Below are 24,656 nucleotides of genomic sequence, written 5' to 3'. Positions count from 1 at the left end.
TTTGTGCTCTATTATGAAGAAATAAAATCGAGTGACACGGTGATCAATTTCACCCGAATTTACGGTATCTGGATTCTACTAGCAATATCACATAAAACCCATGAACGGTTTTATGTAAAATCTACCAAGAATCAAGCAAAACATCCACTTTGGATCGTTACAAGAATCCACCAAGATACTTGTAATCAGACCAACGGTTATAATGTCAAAAATGTCAATGCACAAAGCACATGATAACAGGCAGAGATAGTGGCAGGTTTGATGTGAGTTAGTAGGGAGCCGAATCCTATTCTTGGCACTTTTGATTCACTTTGGCAGTGGGGTTGTTTGAAAGCTAAAGACCTCACATTTTGCCACAACGAGCGTCATACTGCAGCGCTTCTTAATGCAAATTTTAAAACAATTTGGCCGAGAGAAACCCCCCATGCCAAAGTGAATCTTGGAAGTGCCCAAGTGGTTCTGCATCCTACTCGATTAGGATTTGTTTTGCAGAAATTGTATGTCCTTAAACAAGATTACCTGTGACCATAATTCTTCCAGTGGCTTTATACAAAAAGGAAAAGTAGACGTTGACGTAGGCAAGCTGCTTTAGTATTACGATTTAATGCGACAAATTACATTGCACTAGTTTAATTCTTCCGTTTTCTTATATCTGTCAAGTAGAGTTTCATATATTTATTGACCCTTAATTTTTACACTGACTCGCTATTGATGTTTTACTTTCCTGTAAGTATCAGCAAAAGCCATCAAATCCCTATCGTTCGCATGAACAACTTTTATCGCTCAAGACGTAAATTAGCTCGATCCAAAATATCACAACAAAGAGCAAAGACGCAATCCGTCGACATCCCGCGCCAAAAACAGTAATACCTACTTACCACCCCCGACGATCGTCGCACTAAACAAGGAAAGACATTGCCGTCATCGTCTGTGATGGTTCCTTCTCCAAGTAGATATAGGTACCTTCCAATCGATTGATTGACATTGATTTCGGTTGCGTCATTTTGCTTCTGAACCGTCACGTCGCGACGTCGTCATCCAAAACATTAGACGAAACGGCAAAGATTCAGACCTGACATCGCCGGAAAACCACGCGTGATCCAAATCAATGGGAACTGAACCGAACAGAGCGGTATACAGCAAAAAAAAATAAATTAATATCAGCCGAATGTTGTACTATCCATATGTTCTCACTGTCTAGCTCAGGGTTCGAATCCCATACAAACTTTTACATCTTTTTTGTTAATTGCTCTATCCGACTCTATCGATTGCTAAATCCCGCTTACCAACTGTCGTTGGCTGGTATTAAACGTTTAACATATATTATTGTGCGTCATATTTGCGTCGGAACCTATGTGCAGCTGATATGATTTAATATTACAGTTTATTTGTGACTGTGTACGATCCGATCCGATTACAATTCCTCGCAGGTCGCGCGCATTCACGGTGGTTTAATCGTGACGACCGGCTCTAAATAGGCTCGTCAATAGCCGGTGATCGGTTGTTTGCCGTCGTCGTCAATCTTAGTTGGTCATCTGCTCGTTTCGGAAAGAGTCGATGGTGGATTGTTGCAGAAGATGCTACCAGAGCCATACTTAAGTGGCAATCGATTAACTCCCTCGCAATTTTGCCTGCAGATGCTGGTTGAAAATTCACGATTTATTCACCTTTTGCACTAAAGTAGTTGTAGGTCGAGTCTAGTACACGACACTGAAGACGACCCTTCAGATGAGGTTGGAATATGTTTATCTGTCAAAGGATACAAACTCTAGTGGAACTAAATAGTATAGTACTGAATGCGGTTTTCATTTATTTATAGGTATTCCTGTTTAGTGGAATAGAAGATTTATCATAAAAGAAGTTATTTCTGGAATTTTTGTAGGTATGACATAGTTTCGTACCGGATCTCAAATGGTGGCTCAAATGGCACCTTTGTGCTCTGCGGAAACTGCGTTTCTCTGATTTTAATTGTCTTCTAACACGCTTCCAAGGTGTCAGTCATAAATATCCACGGTTTAATTGTTCCCGTCGCGACGCGACGTAGCGCTTTGGTTTTCATTTATTTATGCGGACCAAACAATCGTTTACCTTTGATTTAACTCAGCGCACTTAAACGATCCCAGTATTTTATTTTCGTCTGTCACACGTTTACTTTTTCGGAGTAAACCTCGCAAAATCGTAGATATTCGGTTTTCTCTGTTCACAGCTAGTCGTGGGTGTGACACATGCTGTTCGGAATTAATCAAGACACAACCGTATTTCTTTTTCCGGGCGCTTTAGCTCACTGGCGTCAGTCTTTGAGCAAATAAAGTCGTACCGCTTGAAGCTCCATTCCGTCATCTTGGGCGTCATCATAAAATAAGGCACAAGGTTTGTCAACAAGCAGTTCAACTTACGTGGAATTGGTTCGTTTTGCATTTTGTTAACTAGGCGGGCGAACGATGCGGGATGTGGCGTCAGTCGTTTTATTGTAGATAAACGTCGGAGAATGACATCATCATCTTGGAAGGACATTACCTTTGACAAAGGAATTGTTCCTAATAGAGATTTCTAGAGTGTTTTTCTGGAAAAAAATAAAAGATTTTTTTTTCATGCGGAGCTATTGAAAGAATCTGCAAAGCAAGCAATGATGTTAGACATAACGTTCTGCTCAAAAACGTTTGCTAATTAACGTGATTATGAATATGTAATTGGTCAAGTTGAATTGTCACCTGTACGATTTTCCATTAGGTATACGTCTTACACAGTGTTCTCTGTATTTTTTCGCCTTTGGTGATTTTTGATAGCTTAGATCAATGTTCAGCATGAAACGAGGTAACGATCAACCTTATCCGACTCTTGCAAAATGGTACAGACCAAGTAGTGCTTGTTCGAAAACCTTACTTTCGTAAAGAGAACACGCTAATAACAGAATCGTTGCTATACTCATTACTACCAGATATGTCTACAGACTGTCACAATTTATGTTTCAGATGGTGAGATTCATCTATTGTTCGGTTCATTTGCCGCATGATGGGATAGTTGAACGGATAATTTCTAATGATTTTTATTAAACTGCGTAATGACCGGCCTTCCGCTGATTGTAGACAGTGATCCTAATGTTCATCACATTATCTAAGCTTGTATTGATTTAAGAAGCTTCAATTTGATGGAACACTTAAGTAGTACAGAGCTTGAATTACTTAATATAGGCAATCGCCCAACCTTCATGGTATCCGCTACAGAAAAACTGCTAAACAGAAAGGGGTTGACGTATTGGCATGTATCGGATGAGGAATCATTATCTGTACATGGCTAAAAATTCTTTGAATATATGAATGCAATTTCGAGCAACTTAGGGTGTTTGGAGTCCCCGTTGTTAACTACTTATTCATACAGACTCAAGTCAAAAAAGTATACAAACTTACTATATCGATCCTACGTGTTTCGCAGACGAAATTCTACACGTAACGCTCTGAACCAATTCGATTTTTCACTTTTGGAACGTGTAACTTCCTGATTTACAAAACGACGAAAGTAAGATTTTCAACTTTCGCAACCTAACCACTACTTTCGCCGCCTTGCTGTATGGAGAGACAAAGTGACCACGAATCAAAACAAAACACTATTTTAGTTGATTTTACACTGGTATAAAAACGTCGCAAGTATTTGAATAAAACGGCTTATAATTTTGTCATAAAATTCTTGTGTGAAATAATAGGAACTCCATAGTTTTTTAACGCGAGCTCATTGTATGCAAAATTTATTCAATGTACACGTCGAAAAAATGTTAAAAAGGTGATTCATTTTAAAACAGTTTTAGAAGACAGGTTGTGATTCTTCTGAATAAATTTTCTCAAAACCGTATGGAAGTTACTTACGTCGATTTGAAAAAGTAATCGAGAAATGATTCCGGCCAAACTTCTTGGAAGCTATCCCTTTATTGAAATTCCAAATAATTTGAGTAATTCTGCTAATACTACAAAGTCACGCATTTTAAAAACTTGTCCTCTGCGGCCTTTGAAGACTACAAGAAGCACTTTATGAGGGAATTCTGGTCTGACTTAACTCAGAAAAATAATCTATGAGAGTAGCTCGAAAAGACAAAAGGTCAAAAGTCAAAACGTAGGAGGGACAAAAGGTCAAAGAGAGAAAAAAGGGAAAAGTTGACCTTGATTTTTTTTTTATAAGATGTAAAAATTTCTCACAAAACAAAATATTGTCGACCTTTTGTACTTTAGACCATTTTTCTCTTGACCATTTGTCCTTTCGACGTTTTTTCTTTCCACTATTTGTCTTTAAACCCCGGAAAGTGCTTCGGTCTGATGTACGATCCGACTGGAAAAAAAACATTGAACAAATATTTCTAGTTTGAGTGAAGTGATGTCGGTTGAACAATACCCTTGGGAGGCTGGGGTAAATATATAAGGACGCCCTACTTTTAGAAGATTTCTAGCAGGCAGCGAATGCAAATAAATTACATATGATTGAATGTGTATTAGGTTACTATGCATACGTAGCAATTTGAAAAGTATTTTGTACGCGTGTAAGTGTTTTGATAATGATTTTTATGCTTACATAGTTACAGTCACCCCACGCAGTTGAATCACCCACAATTTATGAATCAGCTGACTTCAAAAGACAAAATTATTATCAAACTTGTCACAAAACATCACAGAATTATTTTTACTGATAAGAAACTATGTGTAAAAATAATTCTGTGATGTTTTGTGACAAGTTTGATAAAAATTTTGTCTTTTGAAATCAGCTGATTCATAAATTGTGGGTGATTCAACTGCGTGGGGTCACTGTACTTATAAAAACACTGTTCGGGAGTAAGTCAAGCTAATATCCCAGGCTTCATTCGCAATAAAACTTACTGGCTCCACCTCACCCCATCATCCCCACGGAGAAGAATATGATCACTCTCACCACAGAGGGAACAGACGAGAAATATCTTTAAGACTACGCAGTGCGCAGGAAACCACGACAGAGTCTACATGGACTGCAGCATAGGTGTTGAATGTTGAATGTTTTAAACTAGTAACTTTTGTAATTGTACATATTGTAAAATAAAACCATGTTTAGTGTATAATGTGAACGCCAAATATATGTTTTTGTGAAAGTTATTGGATTGTCATGGACCGTTGGAAACCTGAAGAAGATACCCAATCGCCCTTTAATGGACTGAAGAAACCCATTGTTCGACCATCTTCAGGGGAACTAGCCTGTATGGAACCCCAAAACTACTACGTGTTGGAGCCTAAGAGTTGTCCACAGTCGAAGGTAATCTCTGGTGCTAGACTCCGACAGACACCATTCCTGCAGAGCCTGCTTACCAGTGAAGGGGGTTGTTTTTCTTCGCAATCACAAAGTTGTTGTTTAAACGAGGTCAAATAGTCGAATGACAATGTAAACAATATTTGCGATAAAGTGTGATTATCGATAATAACCAATAAAATGCCAAAAAAGCTTGAGTGTTTGAGTAAAGCAGAGTGGCAGCAGTATGTGATAAAGGTTTATCATTACGGAAGCCTTATAAATTATAGGAAAAAGAAGAGGCGCGTCCACGTTCGTAACCATGGGTAGGACAAACGTTGACAAATACTTTGTGTACTGTGATGCTAAGAAAAAATGTAACCCTTCAGAAATCCTAAACCGGAAATTGACAGTTACTTTATTATTTAAGGGGTTCAAACGCAAAGATTGCCAGTTGTAATCACAAGACTAAGTAAGCTTTCTGTCGCTACAGGGGTTGTGGCGACTGTGTACCTTAAAATTAGGATATTAAAGTCCTATTGCCTGAAAAAAAGAGACCCAAAAGGAATAAACAAAAGAGCGAAAAGAGACTAAACAGGAAGCAAAAAAACAAAACAAAACCTAATAGGAGCCACGAAATAAGAGTTGTTTTGGCGTACCACAGGAATGGAATTTCTCCAAAGTTTTTTTTTCGGAAATCACATGAAATCTCCCCAGACATTCATTGATATTTTTTTCAAGAAAATCCTAGTTCCTTAAAGATTTTAATGAAGTGTGTGAAGAGTCAGTTGAACTCAATATAGTCTCTGAAGGTTACTCTAGAGCCTGTACAATTTTGCATCAAGTTTCAATGCAAGTAGAATAATGAAAAAAGTGGCTTTAAAGACCATATTGGTTAAAACAGAGACTTTAGAGACCTTCCATTCAAGTATAGACTTTTTAGAGACGTAATAGAGACCAGAAAATATCAGTGAGAATTTGAGGAAATTATTTTTCAAGAATTAACTAAGAACAACTTTCAGAAAGTTCTACGGCAATTCTGAATCAGCCAAGAATTTCTTGACTCTTTCTTGTTCTGAAAATCGTCAAAAGGTTCAGCAATGCTTTGATGGATTACATCAAGAGTGATCTCACGTTCAGAAATCGCTAGTACCACCACAATCGTGCTTTGTATGACACGATGCGTCTGGTCTTATATTGCTTCTTTCAAAGATTGTCCAAATATCTTGTCAATTACTTCCAGGAATTCTCATGTAAAATTGTATTGCCAATTGCTAAAAAGTATTCTCATATCGTTTGCCAAACAAGTTATGGAAAAAAATGATCTTCATGAAGACAATGTCTTCTGTTATGCTTCAAAGCCTACCAAACAGTTCTTTGAAGATCGAAATATATTTGTATTGGAGGGCTTTGATCTGAACTCCTTAAAAATACTTGGGGACTGCTTTCTAGAAATTTAATCAAATATGGAAAGATTAACGACACTTTTGGCCAGTTGAGGCAGGCGATTGAACTCGAGTGGTCTAAAATCGATCCGAGCACAATGATATAATTCACTAACGCCACGGCGTCATCATGAAGAGGTTGCCAAAAAAGGGTGTTGAAGGTGAAGATTAATCGAAGCCAAACCTTAAATTTTCAAGAGCACAAACCTGGAGAACCAAACATCCGTTTAAGTTGGAAACCTTATCGATTGCCAGTAGCCGGTTGTGACCAATCGATTAAGTTTTCAGCTCAAATGGGTATTTGGCCTCCAGATTTGTGGTCTTGTAAATTTGAGGTTTGACTTCGATTCATCTTCACGCATAAAAAAATCGGATTGTTTCAATGAAAGCATTTTTTGAATAAAATCACTGCCGTCCTTATAACTTTTTGTACCCCGAAATCGTGATAAATACAGAATAAAATATAAATAAAGAATAAATAACCGTAGTACGCTTAAGTTTTTTTATAAGTATTTCCGTGTCGTGTAAAAAAAAACGCGCAAAAAAACCCGTGCTAATTCCGGAATTTGTGTAAAAGTAAACCGTATTAATTCTGGAATCCGTGTAAAAAGAACCGTGTAAATTCTGCAATCCGCGTAAATAAGAAAAAAAGCCATGGTAATTCTGAATTCCGTGCAAAAAGAGTATCGTGTAAATTCCGAAAGGCGTGTAAAAATAAATCGTGCAAAAAAATCCGTGTAAAACAAACTTTAGTGTAGTTGCATTTATTTACATTGAGAAATGAATGAAAAACATAGTATCCTTATAATTATTTATCCCAGTGGGTTAAGGTGGGAATCAGGGATCAAGATCAAAGTTTTCTAATTCATTTAAGATCCCTAATAGGAAAGTTTAAGCCGATCGTTTTTGTCTACGATGTGTGCATCGTGATAAAATTTCGTATGAGATTTATTATGTGAAAACCTGCTGTTTTTAGCTTCTGTCAATTCGACGCTCAATTTTATTGGAATCATAACACAAACTACACTAAGCGTTGCGATAATCTCTAATTATTGAGATTTGAGTGTGAGCCTACCACCACAGATTAAAATTAGGTCTCCTATAAGCCGCCGCCACTCACTTCACGCCCACCACTATTTATCAGTTGTCGTCCAATAGATTGAGGTGAAATTCGGTAGGCAACAAGTTCATAATATGGGGCAGTCACAAACAAAATATCAGCTCTCACCCATTAAAAACTGCTGAGAAATTACGATGGGCGTAAAGTGGGTGGCAGCGTCTTATAGGAGACCTGACTTTACGCTAAAACTTAGTTAGTCTAACAACTTTGTCGAAGTAAGGTGCTTAAATTACTCTGAAACAGCCCTCCAAATGTTGGTGATTTGAATGGTATGTCTTAAATCACTTGTGTTGACAACAATGATAATTACCAAGGAAAATCATAAATTTTATCGTTACACCCTTGTTTTTTAATTGTAAAACGCAGTAATATGCTACGAAAAACTAGTAGGGAAACTGGATGTAAAATGCGCCGTTGATGTAAAACGCGCCACCCTCGATTTGAATGAACGACGTGCTTTGGGATGCTGTTTTTCACCCGGGGTAAACATTTCAATTCCTAATGAATGAACAACAATGTAGTATTTTTTTAGTTAAAAAATATATATTGAACATAGTACGGGGGATATGGGGCATAATGAACACACGGGGCGAAATGGACACCCCCTCTATCTCAACGAAAATGCATATTTCTTCAAAACTTCATACACTCACGGTGTGTTTCGTAGAACAAATTTATTACAAAAAATAGGTAAGTCTGAAACTTCACCACAATAAAGTCTAGGTCTCTCGCGTTCATTTGCTGCAAAAACCAAAGAAATCGGTCAGGGGGTCTAGAGTAAATTTTTTTTTATTGATTTCGAGGGACTTGCACATATGTTTGTATTTGCGTATATCTCGGGTCAAAATTTAAAAATGTTTGAGAATCCATTCTCCCATTTGTTCCTTGCCATCCTTACTATAACAATAGTGTTCTGTGAAATTTTAAGCTTTCTACGAGGTGATTTACTCAAAATTACTATGAAGAAATTTTGAGATATGTTCCAAACACGCTTGTACTGTAATGTACAAACATGCTTGTACTGTAGGTACAAACTTATTATCCCATTGTAAAAACTCATTCTTCAAACTATAATAAAGAAACTTGCTGAAGAGAGAAGTTCAATCCGACGGATAGCAGAAGAGATATTCATGAGTTTGTTTGCAATTATTTAGATTTATATGGGATTATAGCCCTGCAAACATGTACAAAAATCACAAAAAAAATTAGCTCAAAGGGATTTGTTTCTTCAGCAACATCTTTCATTAAGGTTTGAAGAATGATTTTTCAATATGTGATGAAAAGTTTCTACTTACATTACAGTACTAGCGTATTTGGAACATTTCTCAAAATTTCTCCATAGTAATTTCCATATAAACCTACATTGTCTTTGGGCCACCTTCAAATCACCACCTAGAAAGCTGAAAATTTCACAGAACACTATGGATATTAGTCGAGATTTCAGTGCTTTGTTTTTTTCAAATGCGACCGGTAATTTTATAAAACTGTTATCCATCTATTAGTATCCACTTATTATAATAAAAAATAAAGCAACTATTTAAATTAAATTAAATCAAATTAGCAAGATTTGTAATTTATGGTCAAGTATGTAATACATTTGAAAAGATTCTGGTATTTCACTTTTGTATCACCGAGTAAAAAAAGAAATCTCGCATAATTTATAATCTCGTCCTAAAAGCCATAGGTGACCAAGTGTGTAACTTGTTATTACTGAGCAAACGAATGGATTTACACTTTATTTCACAATGCTCAAATGAAGAGAAGATCCTCCTCTGTCTCCCAGCGGTGACAGTTTTTATTTTGGTCCATTTATCTGCTTAATAACAACGAGCTACACCCTCGGTTACCTATGGTTTTTAGAGTGACGATACATAGAAGCCCAACCTCGAATTTTAAAAAGCACAAGTCTAGAGAAGCAAACAACCGGTAGTTCACAGGTCACTCGCTGGTAGCGACCAATCAATAAAATGTTCAACGCATAAGGTTGTCAGGTTCTTTAGAATAGTGCTCTTGAAAATTCGAGGTTTGATTTCGATGCATCTTCACCTTAGGACGAGATCATAAGTTATACAAGAAATATTTCCTAATAACTTCTTACATCAGTATGACCAATTTAAGTACGATTTTCAAGGGTTTTTGTAGGAAATATTTAAAATTATGCTTGAGACAGTTTTGCGATTATGCGTATGTCATATGTCATGTATGCTTTTTACATCCCATTGACCAAGAACAACTTTAATTTCCATGCCAAGGTATGCAAATGGTTTAATCTTGCATTTGCCCCGTATCCATACGTTCAACGCAATGTGCGTCGGTGCAAAAACACATATCCATAAATACTTTACACAAAATAAAAAAAAATGTTCTGGACCCCCCGACCGATTTTTTTGATTTTGGTCTCAAATGAAAGAGCAAAGTCTAATTGTTTTTAGTTTGAAATTTCAGACTTACCTATTTTTTTGTAATAAAGTTGCTCCACAAAGACACCGTGACACTACATGAAATCTGTGATGCATTTGAAATGTTTGACGGTATATAAGTTTATTTTTTGCTTCAACTGTCCTTTGAAATTTGATTTCAAGTTTTTCACAATATCAAATTGACATATAAGCAAGGCGGTAGAAGAATCAAATTTTTGAGGCAAGTAACGAACCCAGATTTTTTTTTGTTTTAGCTATTATGATTGAGGGAGAGCCTTTTTACATATAGGAACGATTGACAGTCTTTTAATATATTGGAATCGCTAAATTTCACGCAAGTGTTCATTTTACCCCGATACCATTTTACCAGCCTTGTTTTCGACCCAATTTATTATCTCGTTTTACTGACATTTGATATGATTTTCAATACCATGAATGAATGTAGCACGTCGTACTAACATCAAACTTGAAAACGAGCCGGGGGTATATTAAAAATATTGCCATTTTATGGCCTCAAAATGAACATTTGCATAACGTGTCCATTATGCCCCTGATTTCCCTACCTGCACTTTTTATTGGTCTATTGTTCTTTTATTTTATTTCATTCGTCAAACTTACCCAAGGAAATTTTGTTAATCCATCTAGCATCAAAAGAATCTGAAAAATAAATGAAAAATAAGAACAAAATTGCAAAATTTCTACTAACTGTTATTTTATGGCTTTCGCAGTCTAGGGGAATCAAAACGACACTTTGTATTTGGCCTTTATCAAGGGTAAAACTTATCCTTGATAAAGGCCAATTACAAAGTGCCGAAACGTCGGACAAAACAAAACTTTCCGTTTTAATTCCCCTAGACTGCAAAAGCCATAAAATCACAGTTAAAATCCGTCCAGTCAAGTATCCTAGAATTTCTAATAACTTTTTTGGTGGAAACATGGTTATTCTAAACTGTAGTGGAAGGGAGCAAATTTTCAAATTCTATTTTTGAAAGCAATTTATCGCACATCATTTTGGTTAAGGTACCCTGGGGCAAGTGAGAATCTGGGATATGTGGGACCTTCAGTCTAAACTCATTTAGAAAGGCTAGATACTTGGAGCGCCATTTTACCTCGCATAATAAATAGGGTTCCAAAGCCCTGTTCTAATTTTAGTATTGAACACTTAAGTTTAGGCCAGAAACACATGTTCACTCAATATTTGCATGCACACACACATGTGTGTGTTTTTTTTTTCATGTAAGCCCAAAAATCATGTTTTCCGGGTTTTTGGATTTTGCCATGCCCCTTGGTTTAAACTCAATTTATGGTGTATTTTTTTCCGTGTCTCTTCCGAAATGTCAAATAGGAACATAATAGTGTTAAAAAGTTGAACCCATGTAGCGTTTTTTACGACTAAGTGAACGTCAAACATGGTCAACAATTTCAACCCATTTCTAAAATTGAAGTTTAAATATAAAACGGCCGTTATTTGAGCGAAAAAATTGCCAAATTAGTAGCAAGATCCCGCTGAATCATTAAAAACTTTCGTGCTACTTTCCAATTAATTACTTATAAATTATATATTTTGAACATGTTTTAATCCCCATCATGCTTTTGATGAGGAATTTTCACATTATATTAAGTGTGATATTAACATACTTTTTAATGTATGTTTTCTTCCTTGAGCGTTACTTATTTTCATGTACATCATATATGTACATCAGATATGTATTCAAAATTCAAAATATATGATATATCAATCCTATTATTGCAATGGGTGACTTACTGATGTGGATCGACGCATGAAACTGGATGGGTCCCACTTGCCCCGTTCAGCGAGGTAACTGCGTCTAATAGCTCATTTTAAAACTTTCTTCTAAAGTTTTCACAATTTCGAAATTGTTCGATCCAACTCATACACACACCAGAAAATACGTTACAATAATGTGACCATGTTGTAGAATTTGCAAAATATTGACAATTGAAAAATTATATTAAACAATTTGTTTCAACTATCGTGTTTTTAGGTCCCACATGCCCCGGGGTCCCTTATTTGAACTGCAATCATCCGCATGATCATTGCATTCGTAATGGAATTGACCGTTTGATTACGCTTCGAAGCACGAGCCCTACAAAACAAGCTTCCATTTCGAGAGCGAACCTTGGATCCGATTCAAATCGCTTTGATGGTGCATATATGCTTTTGATCGGAGCCGCCTCATCAAAGAATTGGGATTTGAAAAACAATATCTCCGTTTGAACATTTCAATTCCAAACGCAAATTAATTTAAAAGCCCATTTACAACTACGACGGTGATTTTGAGTGCGCCTGTGTCAATTTACCTAACCTACTTAAAGGCTCTCAGATCTCTCATAAGTCTTCACCGCACAGTGGCGCATGGCCGGACAAAAAGTATGTTCTTAAAATCATTCGTATGCATTTTAATAGACTTCTGTGCTATTGACTAGACTAGACTAGACTAGTACACGACACTGAAGAAGGCCTTGAGGTCGAAATATGTGTATCCCTCTAATGGATTTAAATGGTATAGTACTAAATTTGGTTTCCATTTATTACTAGGTATTCAACTAAACAGCTCGAAGATTTATTATGAATTCGCTAGAAAATCGAATTCCCAATTTGACGTTAATTTTCATATATAGAGAAAAGTTATTAAGCATAATAAACTTTTCCACTGATCTCGGACACCTTTGATGTTTTTCCGGACCTTTGTATGAAGACACGCCACTGTGCACCGTCCGAACAAAACTTCACCCTGCATGTCGTCAAAGTGATCTGCGTAACTGTGACTCAAATCACTCACACTCGGCCCCAATCGGGGCCGTCGATCGATTTTATAGGACTGCATTGCGAACCCGAACCAGTCGGTTTGGGTGACAGAATTAAAAATTCTTAAGCCAAATGGCAGTTCGCACTAAAAGGTGGCATATTAACATATTTACGTCTACCCAACTGGTCCCCCAAAGGTGGATGTGGGTGTCGAGTGACGCGAAGACAACAGCAGGTTCGTGACGAGTGGCACCTGAGGATCGAATCCCCTGGTGGGATCGACTAGTATCAATTTTTGCGAAAAAAAATTGGCACGGGAGTGAGAAGGGATTTGCTAAACGACAGGAGTTGGACGGACCAAATATAGTCATAAATTTTAATGTCGGCTGAGGAGAATACTAATGGGAGCATTTTCTCCGAATTGGGTTGGCTCTGTGGGAAACGTAGACGATTGAAGTTAAATTTATGTGATGAGCCATTATTGACTCTATGAATGTTCTGTTAAAAGATGGTTGGAAATACCCAATCCCGTTGCGGCAAACCTCTTTAAGTCTCCGAATTCCGTGCAAATTTGCTATTTTGTTCCTTATCCGAAATAAGGATACACGTATTTTTAGATTTTTTTATTAGGGCGACCATTTCCGAAAAAGGGTGACCAGAAAAATCGCAATTTTGCAAAATTTTTATTTTTTAAAAAATTATAGCTTTTGAACCGTTTGACCGATTTTCAATCTTTTTGGACGAAATGAAGGCTTTTGACTTTTCAGGAAAAATATAAAATTTCACAAAAATTGTGTTTTTACATGATAAAACTCAATAGTTTCCGTTTTTTCGTGTTTTGAAGGCCTCGGGACCAAAGTGGCTATCGCTGTTCTCATTTTTTTATTGAAAGTTCAGAAAATTTTACGTATACTGTCAAATTTTCAGCGATGTATGTTTTTTAGTTTTTAAGATATATTTTTTTGAAAATAAAAAATCAGTTATTTTTTTATCGGCACACACTGCAGGTCTCATTAGATTTGTAATGTTTAAAAAAAAATTATAACTTTTGAACAGCTCAACCGATTTCCAATCTTTTTGTATGGAATGAAAGCTTAAAATTTCAACTATTCAGACAAAATTGAATTGGAACATTGGAACAAATGTCGAATAAAATAATTAATAATTTTAGACAAAAATAGTTGCAAGCTTTTAATGCGTTTTATATTTAGGTTAAGTTAGGTTAAGACGAATTCCATCCAGAATGAGTCGAAAAAAATAAAAATCGTGCTCGGTAGTCTTCGATTTGCATTAAATTTTGCACATGTTTTTGGTATGGTAGAATAAGTGTTTTCCATAGAAAAATTGATCATTTGGACTCAAGCGTAACTTTTGAAAATGGCCTATAAATTTTTGCATGCAACTTATTTGAAAAATTCTAACTCGGAAACTGTTGATTTTAGAGAAAAATGTTGTATGAAGAAGTTGTAGTGAACCGTTTGGACTATTAGAAAAAAATATACACTGAAAAAATATTTTATTAATTTTCATAAAAAAATCAAAAATAAAACTAAAATTTAAAATTACACAAAAACCCCATTTTTAATATTTATTAAATTTTCACCATAGAATCTTGATGGTAAACAGATGTTTGGGACAAAGTTTCATGATGGAGAAATTTTTAATAAAAAAGTTTTTCTAATAACAACTTTTGGCCGATTTTAAAAATTTTGATTTTTTGTCAAAATAAATACGTTCTGATGATACAGTAAGCATCTTTAAATGATTCTAAGCCATGATGATTATATGAATAATTTATCACGAAGTAGCCATTTTCGAAATATATCGAGTTTAATGCAAAACAATATTATTTAAATATTAAAATAGGTAATTTTCATTAGTTATTCGCGATTCTCCATCAAGGAAAATAAATAAGTGGAAAGTAATATGGTCTTTACTCTCGAAAACGTATTTTTATTAATGGAGAAACGCGATTAACTTATGAAAATGGCCTATTTTATTAATTAAATAATATTTTTTGCATTAAACTTGATATAATTCGAAAATGGCTACTTGTAGAGAAATTATTCATATAATCATTATGGCTTAGAATCATTCAAAGATGCTTACTGTATCATCAGAACGTATTTATTTTGACAAAAAATCAAAATTTTGAAAGTCGACCAAAAGTTGTTCTTAGAAAAACTTTTTTATTAAAAATTTCTCCATTATGAAACTTTGTCCTTAACATGTTTTCTATCAAGATTCTATGGTGAAAATTAAAAAAATATTAAAAATGGGGTTTTTGTGTAATTTTAAATTTAAGTTTTATTTTTGATTTTTTTTATGAAAATTAATAAAATATTTTTTCAGTGTATATTTTTATCTCATAGTCCAAACAATTCACTACATCTTCTTCATAGAACATTTTTCTCTAAAACCAACAGTTTCCGAGTTAGAATTTTTCAAATAAGTTGCATGCAAAAATTTATAGGCCATTTTCAAAAGTTACACTTGAGTCAGAATGATCAAATTTTCTATGGAAAACACTTATTCTACCATACCAAAAACATGTGCAAAATTTAATCCAAATCGAAGATGGTCGAGTTCTGTGACTGACCGATTTGACATGGAATTCGTCTTAAGTAAATTGAAAGCGTTTTTTTCTCTTATAAGCAGGTGAAATCAACTCACCTGTAAAAATTCTGAACTGCATATATTATATATTGTTAACAATATGTTGATAAATGCTTAATTTAGTTCTACCAAATAAGGATGATAGTGTTGCCTAGATATAAAAACCCAATGTAATGTTTGGAATAATACTAATAGAGAACAAGAAAAAATGCAGCCTTAGCGTAAGAAAATAGACAACAGTACAAGTACTATGGTACTATCTTTTGATAATGAAACGTTTCTTTAATTAAAAATTTCTTCATGAACATGAAACTTCTAAAATCTCATCCATGAGTTTCTTTAAAGACTCACACAAAATTCTTGCAGTTTTTTTTTGTAGATGATTTTATCTTTTTTTTTCGGTGAAATAATAACAAAATTCTTGCTGTCGTGAATTTTAGTAGCAAACAAGAACTCCTTCAGGGATTGCTTCAAAAGATGACTAGAAATTTCCTCATGTGTCATAAGGAAGATGTAATGAGTCTAAAGAGATTAAGATTGTCGTTAAATAAAAGAAATGATTCCCATTCTACACAAACACATATTTCATTGAAAAAGGGCGTCCTTGTCTGGACACAACGAACTTCTGACTATGTCACCTCCATGTCAGCCCGCCTATCTTTGATTGGTGCAGTCCATGCAACCATCGTCACTCATAAGCATATTTATTGGATGAATCTTCAGCTGCAATGTTGATGCGAAAGCAAACGAAGCCAAAATATGCCTCCGGGGGCCAGTATTGAGTTATTGCAAAACGGCACAGAGCATCGCACCGGTGTAAAACCGAATGCGCTGCATATTTTATGGATATATTTGCTGCGCTTCTTGCCTTGCGTTTGCTGAACGAAGCAGCAATGAGCTTGCAATCATAGCATGGGAAGATGGGATCAGCAAGTATGATACACAGTAAAAAAATGTAGAAAAACAGCCAAGTTGATAAAAATGATTTCTTTCTTCTCAGTTTGGTTTTGATGGTCGTGGATCTCATTTGTTAGATCTAGGTTCGAATTATGTGATGAAATTTAGATAGTTTTCTTAATCGCTAAAAAGAGACGAATGTTCGGAATATGAGTAATGTTCGAAATTTTAGGTAAAACGGAATACATCATACTATTTGCGACGACAAATCCTTTATTTCAACTGTGTATGGCGGCGAAGCATAAGCCGGAAAAAATTGCTAATAAAGTGACATAATTTCTGTCAATGAGTTGCTGCCGCGCATGATCGTATGCAGATGAGTAGACGCCATCAAGCGGTGGTTGGCGGTCTTGTCGTAAAAATTATGTAAAACAGACACGATCACATCTGAATGCACTGCACTGCTGTAATTGTTAACGTGTAATTGATTTGTAGATTGAATCTGGCTGCAACATTGAGCAATAAGTTTGCAATTTTTTCAATTTTACATACAAATTAGTCCCCTTACATACAAATGGCTAGATCTCAGTTGTTCATAGACCAAAAATCTTTTATTTTAGAAAATACTCTACTTTGATAATTAATTATATCTAAATGAAAATTGAATCGGAACAGTTGATGTATATAAATAAAATAACTTATTTTAGAAAAAGTCGATGTTCTCCAAACGACTTTTAGCGATTATTCTTTGCAAAAGTAAGGTTTCCCAAAGTAAAATATAGTTTCACAATCCAAAAAGTTGACCGTATGAGGATCAACTTTCAAAATTTCAGTTCAAAATTATGATAGATCAATAAATACGTATTTTAGTGATAAGGCCTGACATTGGAAACCGACTCCCCGATCGACCGAAGTGCATTGTATTCTCAAGAATTTCTGCCCGGGTAGAACAATTGAGTCCACAAACGATTGGAAGCCGTTCGATAGGTTTCTTTGTCTCCGACAGTTAGAATCTAATAAATAGAAGTATTAGCGGGTGCCGTGGGTTTGCAATTAAGTAGCACCCCGGGGCCCGCTTTGGGTTCTCGCGACCACGCAAAGGAAATCGTGGGCGTGTTTCGTTTCCATCGGAGACGACGCCAAACTAATGAAGAGTTCACAATGGCTTGCTAGGTTTTTGTGCGATTAGCATCACAAAATCGAGAGCTCCAATTTCTCGTCGAACCGAGCAAGCAAGCCATGACTGGTTGGACCTTGGCCGTAGTGAAATCACCACCCCCTTAAGGGGCGCTGATTTATTTAATAAATTAATTCTCCGTCAACGGCAGTCAGCCGTACGTAACGCTAATCTGGGCACTAAGGGGTATTTGGTGAATCTAGCTGGACAAATGTCATTTTGAAAATTCTGCACAAAAATATTTCTTTCAATGAAATGAAATGCAATGAAATTAGTAAACAACACGACCAGTAAACGTCAAAATTCCATTCAAAATCAAAAACGTACAGAATCCTACTCAAATTAGTGCTGTATCACCTTAATAAGAGGGTTTGAGATTATTGAGATTTTTTTTTTGGATTTATTTATTTATAGAAGAACATGTTTGGGGTAAAATGAAAACTTCAGATTACAGAAAGCTCTCAGTTGATAACTGTGAAAGTCCTCATTAGAACACTTAGCTGAGAAACAGGCTCTGTCCCTGCAGAAACATAGCGCCAAAAAGTTGAAGAAATAATGCGAAAAACGCATCGAAATACTTTTGGCCAGCTAGACTGAGAAAGTATTTCATAGTGCATCGATCTCAGCAATTGGTGCAGCTACTTTTGAGCGAAAATGATCCGATTCAGCTTGACACTCCACAATTAATCACTTTGTAATCTCGCCCCAAATGGCTCTTCCAAAGAACCTGCCCTCGACTTTTGCGTAAACCTGCCCCCGTACTAATATGGCACCCGGCCAATTACCGTTAACCTAAATTTCGATCAACACGCAAACCCGAGACCCGAAGTAGTAGAATCCTTCATCCGTGGCGTGGCGGCTTGCCTCTGTTGTCTTTGTTGGTTATTTGTTCGGGTGGCCGCCAGGCGAAAACATTTAACCCCCCCTGGCGTGAATCGCAAACAATAATTATGAATGACGGCTGGGCAAAACAATCATTTGGGACCCCTCGGGCAAGGTTCTCACCGGATTCATACGAAGCTTATGCTCTCTTCCACTACTGTCCACTGTACCTATGCTTCGCTTGCTTCGGTCAGATCAACTGCATTTCTTGCGCCTTCTTTCCTTTTACGGACACATCACTTGGTGGCACAATGCTAGATCAACTTGAACCACGAAGCAACGATTATGCAATATGCTGGCGGTGGTGGTCTGAAACGAGTTGGATTCCCTTTTGTGGAAAGTGCTACGCTTTAGGTATAGATATGTAGAGGTGCTGGGGTAGAATGAGGTTCCAGACGGAGAAACATGTCCCAAGAGAGCCAACCCCCGAGGAGCACGTTCACCTTGAAGGCGCGAAATTGTTTTCACTTTTGCTCGGTCATGTTGCTCTGGTTGGAGTACCTGAAGTGATGGAAACAGTTTTTACAGATGTCTATGATACCATGAAGTTTCTACCAACAGTTCCTTTTATAATTTTCTGAAAGAGATGAGACCTACAATATTGACCTACCTTGGACAAACTTCTCCTAGTAGCTTGGAAAATCTGCTCGTAGAAGCTTGGAAAAACTTCTCATAGCAGTTTGGAAAAACTTCTCCTAGAAGCAGAGAAAAGCTTCTCCTAAAAGCAAGAAAAATCTTCTCCTAGAAGCTTGGAATAGCTTCTGCTAGAAAATTGGAAAAACTTCAGCTAGAAGCTTGGAAAAACTTTTCCTAGAAGCTTGGAAAAGCTTCTCCTAGAAGCTTGGAAAAGCTCCTCCTAGAAGCTTGGAAAACTTCTCCTAAAAGCTTCGAAAAGCTTCTCCTAGAAGCTTGGAAAAGCTTACCCTAGAAGCTTGGAGAATCCATTCCTAGAAGCTTAGAAAAGCTTATCGTAGAAGCGTTTAAAAGCTTCTCCTAGAAGCTTAAAAAGTTTCTCCTAGAAGCTTGGAAAAGCTTCTCCTAGAAGCTTGGAAAAGTTTCTCCTAGAAGCTTGGGAAAGTTTCTCCTAGAGGCTTGGAAAAGCTTCTCATAGAAGCTTGGAAAAGTTTCTCCTAGAAGCTTGGAAAATCTACTCCTTTTTTACATTTTTGTAAAATTATATTTTGTCCATTAATTAGTATTTACATTGAGATAAAATATAAAACTCTCTACGCTTAGATCATTTTCTTGGGTTTCTGTTATATAGCTAAAGTATTTGCCTAAGAGTTTAATTATGCTAAACCTAACAATGCGATTCAAACTGTAAAAATTTGGATACATGAATGCCTCAGGTTCTAGTCTACGCAAGCTAGATTCGTGTTGCAAAATCTGCCTTCGTAAATACCTCCAGAACTCCTAGAAGCTTGGAAAGGCTTCTCCTAGAATCTTGGAGAAGCTCCTCCTAGAAGCCTGGAAAACTTTTCCTAGAAGCTCTGAAAAACTTCTCCTAGAATCTTTGAAAAGCTTCTCCTAGAAGCTTAGAAAAGCTTAACCTAGAAGCTTGGCAAAGCTTCTCCTAGAAGTTCCTAGAAGCTTGGAAAAATTTCTCCTAGAAGCTCCTCGAGGCTTCTAGAAGCTTGGAAAAAATTCTCCTAGAAGCTTGGGAAACTTCTCCTAAAAGTTTGGAAAATATTCTCCTAGAAGCTTTTGAAAGCTATTCCTAGAAAAAGTGTCCCCTGAAAAAAGTTTCTCCTAGCAGCTGGAAAAGCGTGCAAATCTTCTTGACAGATTCTTGTAAAGCTTTTCGAAGGAAGCTTGATAAGCTTCTAGTCGAGAAGCTTGTAATATATCAAACATTTACAGAAAATAGCATAGACTGTGCAGCTTCATATAGAAAATGGTTAGCTTTTGATTGAAAATTGTCAAAGCTTAAAGTAAAGGCTGGAAAATTTGAAGAAGCTGGAAGCTATGAAAGCTTTCTTTCAGAAGTTGAAAAAACTGTTCACACTCACCATCTGGAAAAACCTCCCCCAGAAATTGAGAATGCTCTCAAAGTTTCAGATATTTGCATCAATGTTTTCAATGCAGGTATGTCTTCAGACAAATGACTCGAACAAATACGATGATGGTTTAATGGTCATTAGAATGACATTTCGAGTTCTCATCAATTCGCCTGACAAGATTACGAAATTGGCTTAGCACGGGAGCCACCACCTGTGTCCGTCCACTTTGCGTCATTAATTCCGGTGCGATTGAATCGATCGCCGTCTGCTGAATCCTAATGATCATTTAAGTGCTACTATTCCGCCAACGAAGAACCGTCAGAACGGAAACGAACGACGCGCCATTCGAATGAAACGTGAGCCTTGTCAATCGAATCCATTTAATCGAGAACTTCAGTAGACTAATGTGTCCAACGATGATGAGCTCAAAGGTGCGTAGGTGGTAGTGATTCTGTCCCTTACCGAAAACATCGCAGTCCATTAAGCTCCCACTCGGTTCGAAATTTTGCGTAGTAAGACGATGGAGAGCTTCTAACGACTGCTCTCTAGGGTGGCCCATAGTCGTAAAACTAAAAAAATCTTAAGTTACACCCCTAAAATTATTTCATTATGATCAACAAAAGCTACTGTGAAAGTTTGAGGGGAATTCGCCCTCTCTAAGAGAGAATAACCATAGATGGCGCTGCAGTAGATGAATATCTTTCATCATTGGTTTGCGTATTCTTCAATAAGTGAAGACTGTAATACCGTTTTGACTCATATTCCGAACACTTAAGGCCAACAGTGACTTCGAATGCATCTGATGGGCATAAATTATCTGATATTAGTGAAAATTTAAATTTCTTTGCCAAGTCTAACTGTTAGATGTTGGGTGTGCCGAATGAAATATTTATTTAAACTTGTTTAGTATTGCTTTTACGTAAAAGTACGGAAAAACATTTTTGTTCAAATGCCGAACACTGCGTTCATTCTGCCTCATATTCCGAACACCTTGACTCAAATTCCGAACAGCACGAATAAATCGTATTCAAAAGAAGAATTTCGCAAATAAATGTATTTGAGCTAGTTCTACTAACTCGAACCAGATAATCATCACTACTCCAGAGGTATAAAATAGATTAGAAGACGTTAAAATTGAATTGCAATTGACTGACATTTTACGGGAATTTGATGACATATTTCAGCGAAACATTTCAACCAAATCGCCATACAAAAACCGAGTGTTCGGAATATGAGTCTGTTCAGAATTTGAGACAAAACGGTATCATTACTCCCGAGCTATAAAAAAATTGAAAGTTGATTAAATTGAATTGTAATTGACTGCCATTTCCTGGTAATTTTATGACATATTTCAGTGAAATATTTCAACCACATCGCCATACAAAAACCGAGTGTTCGGAATATGAGTCTCTACGGAATTTGAGACAAAACGGTAAATAGTTTTGGTTAGAGAAACGTTAATTTAAGTTTCCCCCGGGGTACAACGAGCAATTTCCTAGAATTTTTTTTTTATACTTTGGTTTGGTTTGAATTTCGTGAGTCTAATCAGTAATCAAAAACACTGAACTCGTCTTTTTCATTTTGAAATAAATGTGACCATTTAGAGTGGTCCAAAAACTGAATATAGATATAATTATTTTCTTTCTCAATGAAGAGACTTTTGGTTTGATTGTTTCAATATTAACTAAAGAAAGACGAGATTTTACTCAAACTTTCACAGTAGCTTTTCTGGGTTTAAATGAACTAATTTAGTGGTTGTAACTTAAAAATTTTACAGTCTAATGTTCACCACATAAAAATGGACCACCTTACTGTTCCATCTTCTTCTCTCTCCATACGCTTTATACCTCTAGCCACCACGAACGAGAGAGGTCCATCCGAGCTTGATGTTCATCCGACCTGGGAGAGATTGGATAAAGGGCGTCTATGGAGAGCTGGATTGCGGATGACAATAAGCCGGTAATTGGATTTGCTGAGAGTCCCGCCAGCTTGGCACCGATGATGACCTTGACACGAACGATGTTCCTCCCTGCCCGTGCCGGCCGTTGGTTGGATAGATGTCGCTACTGGGCGGATGGTTCGCATATAAATAATCTCATCGGGAGAGACTTCGGGGTGCGGCGTTCTTTGTTCTGGGACCGCCGCCAAAGGCAAAGGCGCGCCCCGAGACTTGGATAGATGGTCAGTCGAGCGTGAAATAGGGCTGATGCACGAACTACACATTGTAAGCCGTTTTTGGATGAATCGTACAAACAGGGCAATTAGGGCGGGTGACGCGTTGAATGCAAAGTGCGCTAATGCCTGGGCTAATGTTAATGGTGGGAGCGTTTCGATCATCAGAGATGAACCTTGGGAGGTCGATCTTAAGCGATCCGACATTTAGGTCACCGGGGTAATGATGGAAACGGCTTGAACAAAGTTTTAAGAAGTGACTAAGGTAAGTGTAGCATAAATGCGATTAACAGTGAGAAAAGGAGTAATCTGCATAAGCTTTACAACAGCTATTAGGGTTTCCATTTGATGTAAATCTTTAGGATTTTATATGGGTTCAAAATCGTTCATCTAACTTTAATGATCGTCAGCATTACATTAATTGCTACCATTAAGAATGATGATTATCACTTCACGAGTCGAGGGCTGTGGAAATCAGCCTCCTGACACCACCTATACAACACCATTGAAAAATAACGAGCAAACATCTCTGGCTCCTACTGGGAAGTGGTCCCCACTGACAGCTCAATGTTTGTAAACAAATAACCGTTTGAGGAATAACAATCGATGATGGCGAAATCTATTTCTACGAAAAATTTCTTTTCCCGCATAATAACAGCTATTCGAACAAACAAATGGTTGCAATCTATTGGATTGCATTACAGCAAGTCAATTTGAGTTGATGTGATTAGCTAGAAATACATTTTAGTATTGGAGGAAAAATCCCTAATATGATTAGGCCAATGCACGTTGTTGCTCTTGAGTTTGATGCTGACCACGAAAACATGGCTGCCTAGCACCGGGTTGGTGGAAATCGAGTTCGGTAGCTGATGACCGTTTTGACTCATATTCCGAACACTTAAGGCCAACAGTGACTTCTAATACATCAGATTGGCATAAATTGGCTGATATTTGTGTAAATTTTAATTTCTACGCAAAGTCTAACTGTTAGCTGTTGGGTGTACCGATAACAATGTTGATTTAGTTAGTTTTAGTATTGATTTACGTAAAAGTATGGAACAACATTTTGATTCAAATGCCGAACACTGTGTTCATTCTGTCTCATATTCCGAACACCTTGATTCAAATTCCGAACAGCATGAATAAATCGTATTCAAATGAATAATGTCGCAAATACATGTATCTGAGCGTGTTCTATTGGTCTCAAACTAGAGAATGATCACTACTTGCACGGTTTAAAAAATATTGGAGACGTTAAAATTGAATTGCAATTGACTGCCATTTCCTTGTTATTTGGTGACATATTTCAACGAAACATTTCAACCAAATCGTCATACAAAAACCGAGTTTTCGGAATATGAGTCTGTTCGGAATTTGAGACAAAACGGTAAAAGCTTTCGACGAAATGCTTTTCAAGCTTTTGAAGACATGAACTCCGTAATAGTAGTTTACGGAACTAGTTGCAGAATGATGATTTTTACAGCACGAGTCGTAAATTTATCCTACGAGGCTTGCCGAGTAGGATAATTACGACGAGTGCTGTAAAAATCGAGTTCTGCAACGAGTTACGTACAACATTTTTTGCAATTTCGTAGTAGACCACTTGAGGGTATCAGAAATTATATCGGAATGCATTCACCATTGTTTTACAATTTCTGAGAAATTGTTGTGTTATGATTCATAACGCAACTCAAAACAGTTGAGTAATGAGGAAGCGTTGCGTAATGACTCATTACAGCACTGGTTTCAGTTAGGTAATGACTATTCCCGCACTGTATACTTCAGTGCAGGAAAGAAGGCCGTTTCATGACAGATTAGCGTGATGGAAAACAGCCTATTACGATGCGAAATTGCAAAAAAATATTAACAGCTTTCCTCGAGGAAATTTTCATGTTTCTGTCGAGAATCTCTGTTCACTT

The 24,656-nt window shown here is 36.7% G+C and overlaps 1 protein-coding gene across 4 annotated transcripts in view; it reads right to left on the bottom strand.

The window, feature by feature from the left end:
• Positions 1-24,656, bottom strand: part of LOC5566549 — a 139,039-nt gene that overhangs the window by 70,542 nt on the left and 43,841 nt on the right. For 3 of the 4 annotated variants that reach the window (XM_021853152.1, XM_021853154.1, XM_021853155.1), the window contains exon 2: positions 10,842-10,880. The exons of the other annotated variant lie outside the window; for it this stretch is intronic. The gene's annotated coding sequence lies outside the window, so the exon portion shown is untranslated. The remainder of the gene's footprint in view (positions 1-10,841; positions 10,881-24,656) is intronic. 4 annotated transcript variants of the gene reach the window in all.

This window comes from Aedes aegypti, chromosome 3, assembly GCF_002204515.2.
Source record: "Aedes aegypti strain LVP_AGWG chromosome 3, AaegL5.0 Primary Assembly, whole genome shotgun sequence".
Classification (NCBI taxonomy): Eukaryota; Metazoa; Arthropoda; class Insecta; order Diptera; family Culicidae; genus Aedes; species Aedes aegypti.
The sequence above is the reverse complement of the archived record's forward strand: the minus strand, read 5'-3'. Positions and strand labels throughout refer to the sequence as shown.